Source organism: Dipteris shenzhenensis, chromosome 15 (genome assembly GCF_047967505.1).
Source record: "Dipteris shenzhenensis isolate YYH24624 ecotype China chromosome 15, Dip_SZ_1.0, whole genome shotgun sequence".
Classification (NCBI taxonomy): Eukaryota; Viridiplantae; Streptophyta; class Polypodiopsida; order Gleicheniales; family Dipteridaceae; genus Dipteris; species Dipteris shenzhenensis.
The window spans coordinates 29,666,489-29,674,258 of NC_141610.1; positions in this window are offsets into that span (position 1 = coordinate 29,666,489).

A 7,770-nucleotide genomic window follows, 5' to 3' on the forward strand; every position below is an offset into this window, starting at 1 on the left:
TCATCATACTCTGGCCCATTTCGCAGATGACGCGCATCTTGCATTCTGCTACTCCATTTTGCTATGATGTATGTGGCGGGGGTTTCTGCCTCTTGATTCCGTGACTTTTGCAGTAACTTTCAAATTCAGTCTATGTGAACTCCACCTCTGTCTGATCTTAGCTTCTTCACCTTCCTCCCTAATTCTTTCTCGACCATTACGTGCCATTCCTTAAACCTGAAAGCCTCGTCTTTCGTCTTCAGGAAGTATATCCATATCCTTCTACTGTAGTCGTCGATCAGCGTCATGAAGTAGAAGGAACCACCCAAAGCTTCCGTCTCCATCTTTCCGCAGAGGTTCATGTGAACGAGCTCTAGAGGAGCCTTTACTCTGTTGGCCTCTTTAGGAAAGGGTTGCCGATGCTGCTGGCCCATCATGCACGCTTCACATACATCGGGCAGATCTGAAATTTCTGGTAGGTCTGCAATCATTGCACTTTTATGCATCTCCTTCAAAGAACTAAGGTTTAGATGACCAAACCTCTCATGCCACAGCTTAGTGTTCTTCACATCCACTCGAGCACTGAAAGTTGAGAGTTTATAAATGTTGTTGCGCTGTGTACCTTTACCAACGACCTTTCCTTGAAGATCTAGGATCTGTGCACCATTCTTATCGAATTGGACTTTGAGGTCCCGATCCGTGATTGCAGCAACAGACAACAAGTTCCTCTTGATATCTGGCACAAAAAGAACATCGGACAACTGTTTTACAACTCCATCTGACTTGAGAGCAATCGTACCTTTTCCTTTTGCTAGACATTTTGCATCATTGCCGACTGCTACCATGATGTCATTCCCTATCGACTGTAGAGAGGTATACCAATCCTTCCGACTGGTCATGTGGTGCGATGCACCATTGTCAATGATCCAAGGTTCATCTGCAGGTACATGAAATGCCTCCGTGCAAATCTCCTCAATTGCGATGAACAGCTCTATGGGTACTGCCTGCGCACTATTGCTGGACTCTTTCTTCACTCCGCTCTTCTCATCTGCAATCTTCTTGCTGCACTCATTCTGCTTGTGCCCTGCCTTGTTGCAATAGAAGCACTTGATCTTCTTCTTTCTCTTTTTATCATCAGAAGAAGATGGGTTACCGGAGTCCTTACCCTTACCTTTCTTTGATCCGGTCCAGAAAGCCAAATCTTCTCCAGTCCTCATCTTTTGACGCATCTCCTCCTCCATAAGCATCACGCTGAAATCCTCAAAGTTAAGGGGTGGATTTCTATTCTGCGTATTCAGCGCCGTAACAAGACCATCGTACTTTGGTGGGAGAATCCGTATGCACCTTCGTTCTAGATTCTCGTTGGTGATGGTGATGCCAATCGCAGTCATCTGATCACGCAGATTCTTCACCCTGGTGATGAACTTCTCTGCCGCTTCAGACTCAGACAACTTTTCATTCGCGAGTTGAGTCTCCAGATTTTGAATCCACGTCTGATTCATAGTCTCGTACTGATTTTTCAAGACTGTCCATGGCTCCTCCGTTGTGATGACATGTTGAATTAACGCCATGACGGAATCACTAACACTGCAGACAATAGAACATAGCGCATCTGCATTTCTTCTCGTCCATGCGAGAATCTCATCCGTAGTTGGTACTATCTGTTGTCCTACATTGGCTAGATTCGAGCCTCACGTCCACCCTAGTAGCAGTGTCCCAAAGCTCATATGCGCTTAGGATGGTCTTCATCTTGAACTTCCAGAGAGGATAGTTAGAGCCGTCCAACTTTTCGCTTTCGCCGAACGGTGGGATTCGCAGTCTTACGGGCTGGGCCATCTCTCACAATCTGCTCGCAAACAGAAACACACCACCAAATCTTCTTGCTAGAGTCCAGGCTCTGATACCATGTAAGAAAATAATACAACGTCTGTGCTCAACAGATAACAGGATCTCGTACGCAAGAGAGAAAACAAGATAGTATGGAGAATCAAAAATTTGATTACTGTAGAATTGATACAATAGATGGCGCTGCCTCCCAGCCGTGCGCTCCTATGAAAGAAGCTTCGATGGCATGCTGGAAACAGTAGAAGACGGAGGCTAAATGCTAAGGAATCAAGGTTGCTGTAGCTAGTGATGAAATGGGCTTCACGGGCTTGCACTTATATAGCCACCAAGCGTAGTCGGTTAGGCTCAATTGGGTGGCCGACCTAGTCCACCCAAAACGGTCGACTGGGGGTCGGTCCTGAAATAGGCCACCAACCATATGATAGAACTGGTGCGCAAAACAGAGCAACTGATCTACGGTCCCCGTTTGGCCCACAGCCATCCGGGATCATCTGAGGCTCCAAATGGGCCCTGCAACCCAAGTGCCTTGAGAAATGTTCCATCTACCCTCAGTCCGGTCAGTCGAGGGATGCCTTCCCGCACTTGCATGTAGCCTAGTTGGTGGTGTGCCAACTCTATCTGAAGCCGTCCAGCCATCAAGCCACACATGGCTCCCATCTAGTGTCCAAACCAGGACCTACCAAATAACTGAGCTACTCAAATGCCTTCTCCTCATATGGGGGGGCTTACAAGTAGAGTTAGTTGGTTCCCGCATAGTTACACGAGAGTGGAGCATTGATATCTAACAGGATTTGCATTGTTGCTTGGGTCGTGCATAGCATGTTCTTTGATTTGTCTTTGGGTGGGTCTTTTGCAAGGCACATTTCGAGGAGGTGGACAAGGTGTTGCCTTCTTGCAATGGTTGTGGTGGTTGCCCTTCTCCAAACTTGCTTGATATGTGGTAGCTTTGGTTGAAGTGAAGCCTTTCATGAGGAGGGGCTTGTTGTTAGAGTTAGCTCAAATGTCCACCTCTCATGTAACCCACCAATATTCTGTGTACCCAATGTTGTAAGGCCCCCATATGAGGAGAAGCCATGATGGGTATCAGATATTGGGAGGGATTCCCAGTTTAGACACTGGAAGGGGTCTTAGAGTAGACCAGATGGTTATGAGACGGCTTAGGAGCCAAGAGTAGATACCCGTCTGCACAAAGGGGGGGTTCGGGGGGGCGATAGCCCCCCCGATAGCAGGGGGTCCGGGGGGCGCAGGCCCCCGGTGGGGGTCTGGGGGCAAAGCCCCCAGTGGCAGCCGACGGTATGACCTATGCGCGATCCTTCATCTGCCCGCCGGCATGTTTTCTGAAGGGTCGGTTGGTCTTCCAGGCCGACTGTCTATTAGGCCGACTGCCTATTACAGGGCCGACCGTCAACCACTTACACTATATAAGTGGCCACCCCCTATCATCATATCACCAGTTCTTCACGCTCATAGTCCTCCGTCCAGCATCTGTCTAGATCACCATCGAAGCTCTGTCTGTAGAGCGCACGGGTGGACAGCCAACCATCAGTTGTATCAGCAGTTTGGTATATCAGAATTTTTGTATTCTCTCCAGCTTTCCATCGTGTACTTGCGTTTTGATGTTATCTTCCGCTGCGTACTATTTTCTTACACTTGTAGCATCCTACAGCATCAAGAGGATCGATGGTGGGAGAGCTACTGCAAATGTTGGAGTAGGCTTCTTGTTTTGTTTTTTGTGCGATAGGGGCACTAGTGATGTGTGTCCACCACTTGTCAAGGTTGCCATCCTTTTGCACAAGTCAATTTGGCAATTAATATAGAAGCTCCATTCTCTTCCCCAAATGACCTATTCATCAATTGTACCTGTGGACATTACATGAAAGTGGCTCCATATTCTATGGTTATTCATAGTTGCTTCAATATCCACATAATGAATTGCGGGAAGGCCTTGACCGCCATTAATTGCTCGTACATTGGCATGACTAGATTTAAGGGGTACCTCAAATAATTGCTCCCATACTTCTTGTGAGATGAAGTTGTGGCTTGCTCCAAAATCCACCAAGTCTTTGATGGCATGTGTCATTTGTCCACAAACCTACAATTTAATTGGCAGTTTAGTGTTTTCTACCTATTTTAAGGTTGCCTTGAAAAGTGTCATTAGAGCCTTATGTTTAAGTTTAGCATGATGCACCCTTGATTGCTTGTCTTTTCATGAGAGCGACCTCCTAGATAGCTTAAATGGTTTGTTGAGTCAAGGGGCATTGTAGCGTTTAAGCTTATTGTTGCCATTGATGTAACCATCCATTTCAATTCCATCAAGCATTTCAATTCGGCATGCCCCTTGTTGTGTGATCTCCAAAACTTGGAATGGACCCATATCGTGATACTTCAATTTCCGTATGGTATTCCTTACACTACGTAATAATGCAAGGTTGCCTTCGCCAAGTTCCTTCTTTTTAAGGTTACATTCAAACCAACGTTTCCTCGATACATGTATGTTTATATGTATATATGTGTGTATACATGCCTCCCCACATGCACACATAGATATGTGTGTGTGCGGGTGTGTTTTCCAAAAGACTGAAAAACACCTACACATATTCACTCCTGGCAATGGGAATGCTAGGGTTGGACTTAAATCTGACTAATGTTGGAAAAAGGAAAAGATAGTGCAAAACATACAAAGAGCCAAGACAACTATTTGTAGAGTAGAAATATTGCAAATAGTTTGTATTTCAATAGATAGCAACAACAACCCTAATGCAGGAGATGATGATCAGCTTATAACGGTGTTCCGACTTTAGTCGGATAACAGTCAGAAACAAACATAGTTCCAAAAATGATGTGGTGGATAAGGCCAGTTATAACTATCCGTACAGTTACAAAATTATCCACTACTTGCTATTGTAACCCGCCTTTACTAGAGGTCTACTAACCCTCCTTGGTTGAGGTCCACGTGGGTGGAGAGGTCATCCTCAACACTTGGCACACCCGGTGGTAAAATATTTTGCAAAAAAGTGGAGGACTCAAACCCTTCATTGGAAGTAATCCATCAGTTGAACTTTGATGGTGTGGGTGGAGTTTAGATCAATGATTGCTCCCTTAGCAGCAATTGGGTCTGCCTCATCTGCATCTTCTTTGCTAGTTTCGTTTAATTCTAGTTCCTCCTCAAATGTTTTCTGTTGCTCTGTAAAATCTGCACCGGGAGCTAAGGCCTCTGGCTCGGGTAGTTATGACTTATGTATCCTCATATTTGGCATCCTTGAAAGTGGTATGCTTTGCAGGCAATTGTGTGGACTGGCTCTGTTATGTTGCAGCCGGCCTCTCAGGCTCTGTTTTTAATTCAAATAATTATGTGTCAACATTCATTGGCATCTGTCTCTGTTTTGCTCCCTTGCTATAGCTCGGAGCGTTTCCAATTCCTATGCCATGATTTCATATGCATATGCAGCAGACGCAAAGGCCTCATAAGGTCTTTGAGAAATTACAAACAACCGATTTTTGAGATTGGACCATAGGTCTTGAGATGTCTTTGCCGGCAGTGTCTTCATATCTGTGAGATGGAGGAGCTGAAGGAAACTCCATCAACTTCTTCTGCCATTTCCTTGAGTTGTTGATCAACTCCTTCCAAGGCATTTAGCAGTTCCTTCAGTATAATATTCTCAATATTCAAGTTTGTGTGGGCTACACCCATTCGATCCAATTGCAGGAAAAATTATGCCTTCATTTCTTCCAACCAAGTTGTCACAATTGGTAGGCATTCTTTTTGCACTCTGACTTGGGCAGTGAGTTTGGAGACTTGCTTCTCTTGCATAGCTCTGTACTGAGCATATTCCCTCGATCTCCTCTAGTTCCAACTGAGTGGCATGGAACTTTTTTTGCATGTTGGCCTGCTTAAGCATATATTCGTGTCCGGTCTTCTTATCCTTTGTCAATTCCTCCACTTGTTGCTTCAGCTCTGCAGTTGTATTTTTCTCTGCTGATCAACATAGTCTTGCAAGACTCGGAGTGCATGTTCTGGCTCCATTTCCTCCTATACTTGGACTGTTTATATTATGTTTTGGGGATGCATGTAAGTCCGTCATGTTGTGGAAAGGGGAGAATGCTTCAAAGGAGTTTCTGGAAGGTGTCGTAAGTAGTATGCTGGCAATGTTATCCTCTTGTTTGCTCCAGGTCTCTGGATTTTGAAGCACAGATTTTGGCCAATGATTTAACTTGATCTTCTTGGAAGATTTGGGCTCTACAGGTGTGGCTAGTAGCTCTTCTCCTGCTAAGGGTGTATCCCACAGGCATTTTGCCAAGGATTGGCGGCCATACACAGCCATCGTAGCTTCCTCTTTGGAGTATTGGGCATCTTCTAACGCTTGTAGCATGTCTTGATTTTTTTTTTCCTCCTCATGCTGGTTGTCGTGCATTGTTTTGGTGCGCTATTCACTTTAATCATGGACTACCTCCATGGTCTTTGTACCCATCTGGGTAGCAAATTCAAATAACGTAGCAATAAACGGCCCTATCTTGGAATGAGCAAGAGGATACTCAAAGAGCCAGACAGTTGTGTAAAATCATAAGAGAAAAAGCTATAGAAAAATATGATTTGGCTTATCTAGAGAAGCCCTTTTCCATTGAAGAGCTAAAGGAGGTAGTCACAATGATGGCAGATGGCAAAACACCAGGAGAGGATGGTCTTCCCATTGAATTCTATAAGGTTTTCTGTGACTTGGTAGGACCTTAATTGCTTTTTTTTGGCAAGAAAGTATTGTGAAAGGTGCTCTCCCCCCTCATGTCAATGCGGGAATAATTAAGCTCATCCCCAAGGCAGGCCCCAAATATGAGCTTAAGAATTGGAGGCCTTTAACAATGCGCTCAATCACAGCTACAAGATTTTTGCAAAGGATTGAACCCCCAGAATCCAAGGTAAGATGAAAGACTAGAGACTTCCTAAATAGAAAGGTTTTATAAAGGGTCGTCACCTTCTTGACGCCATTATAAATATTTGGGAAGGATGTGAATATGCCAAGGAGACTAAACAAGATATATGCTTCCTTAAGATCGACTTTGATAAAGCATACGATAGGATGGAATGGATTTCCTAATACAATCTTTACAAGACATGGGGCTTGGCCATTCTTTTGTCTTTTGTTTAACTCTTACTCACTAATGCTTCAGCCAAGGTAAGTAAGTATGAATGGAGTTATGAGTGCTCCTATTTTCTTGAAAAGGTCAATTAGACAAGGCTACCCTTTAGCTCTTCTCCTTTTTGCTATAGCAGAGCTGATGCTCTTGGGTGGCTTCTCAAAAGTCAAATCTGGGAACGTAATCTTAAGGGGATTAAACTCATGAATGGTAAGCATTTAGTGTGCCAGCAATTTGCAGATGATACCACTCTTACCCCCATGAACAATGATCAAGATCTTAGATGTGTTATGGACTATCTTGACACTTTCTATAAAGCTTCAAGTTCTAGGATTAATTACTTAAAAATAGCCTATGATACTCCAAGGGACAAGGAGCAACTGGCTATTTTGTTGAGATCCAAATGGAGTCATTAGCCATAAAAGCTCCTTTGCTAGAGAATTGTTAAAACGTTTTTATATCCTCAAAAGCTCTCCAAATGGATTGCCACAGTGAGCTCCATTTAGCCTTGCAGGGTTCAGGATTACAAAAAATAGATACTAGGGGATAATTCTTCCAATGAGGAGCTCTAACTGGTCTAATGTGTTTCATATTTCTCAGCAAAAGCTGAGCCCAATCACACTCTGGGTTTAAAATAGCTTTAATTACCCAAGTAGTTGAAAGCTTTCTGGCTGCAATTGAGATATATGTCATGCCAAGCCCTCCTTATTTTCTAGGTTTAGTACAGTAGGTACATCTTACTTTAGATATCTTGGATCTACCTCCCCACATAAAAGATCTCCAAATTCTTATAAACCTGTCTATCCCAGCTTTTGA